Consider the following 1,452-nt stretch of genomic DNA (forward strand, 5'->3'; position numbering starts at 1 on the left):
TCTATCTATGCAAGTGGGTAGTAGGTACACACCTGCGCACGTGGACACACAGTGTCTGGGTGATATATACATATGTAGGTAAGCACGCCGCGGGATGCGAAAAGAAACGGATCTGCGTGTAAACTCGATGTGGCAACGGGGGCGGTGGAAAAACGTTGGATGGTAGAATAAAGGAAAATCGTGAAAGGAACGCGGGACAAAGCGAAGCTGGAATTCGATTGCCTGGAAAACGTTGGAGCCGTGCATTGTTGCTAGAAAAATGACGGTAGCACACGGTTAAAAAAGACTTTGAATTATATTGGCCCGCTCGATGTTTATGCATCCGTGAGAAATTTAAATGTACATACAGAGCACACAATGTTTGCTACGTAAGTAGCTGTCTTCGTACAGAGGATTGTTATTTAGAATTTTTGCATTCATGATTTCTGTTATCTATAGGAGCATCAATCATATACTGTACTAACAATTAATCCAAATGTTATGATTTCGTGGAGAATGAATTACATTGAACATTTCGAATAATTATAATTTATGCAGAGATATGAAAATGAATCCCCAAGCTGGCATAATTGGATGTTGAAATGGGTAAAAGACTTCGTAGTTTCTATCCGTATCAATCCTACAATTTCGGAAATTAAAATTAAGTACTGTTGGAAACATCCGTGATATTATTTTTATAATGACAGATGTATATATATATTTTGTAAAAAATACTAAAAAATCCGGCAGTGTTAATTTAAGCTTTCAATATTTTACGATAATTTTCCTCGATATTAATTATTGATGCGCGCGATGGTATAAACACAATCAGATAATTAATCGATTCAATTCAGAAACGAGTATTAAAATAATACTAGAGAAGGAAATCTTCCATATTGTCAGTTATTAAGATTAATTGCGCACTTAATGAAGTAATTTGTTCTTACAGTCGCGCAGTGCAGTGTGGATTATTAATTTTATTATTTCTACCATCGAGGAGAGATAGTTCCGAAATTTCTAGAAAAAGAAATTTTCAATTTTTCCGAGCTTTTGTCAAGGGTTGCCTTCAGATTGTACGAAATTTCCTTTTTTTACCAATCACTCCCAAACCGTTGGACCTACGGGAAAATTGTATAGGACCTTGTTTGTAGCCGACAGCGATAGTTACAACTTTTATCTGAAACATTTTTTTCTATCATCTATGGTTGAGTATTTTGTAAAATATTGATTTTTAGTTTGTTGTCGATTACTCGTTAGCTATTGACGCTAGCGAAAAATGTTTCAAACAAAAGTTGTCAAGTTGTCGTTGTCAGTTATAAATGAGGTTCTATGCTATTTTCCCGTAGATTGGTCCCCTTAGAAACGAAATTTTTTTCCAAAGTTTTCTGTTTCGACGAGGGAACGAATTTTGGCAGTACCAATAAAATGCCGAATAATTATATTTAACTCATTAAATATTGGAGTTAGGAGAAA

The sequence above is a fragment of the Ceratina calcarata genome, unplaced genomic scaffold, assembly GCF_001652005.2.
Source record: "Ceratina calcarata isolate Rehan_Ccalc_2016 unplaced genomic scaffold, ASM165200v1 scaffold39.2, whole genome shotgun sequence".
Classification (NCBI taxonomy): domain Eukaryota; kingdom Metazoa; phylum Arthropoda; class Insecta; order Hymenoptera; family Apidae; genus Ceratina; species Ceratina calcarata.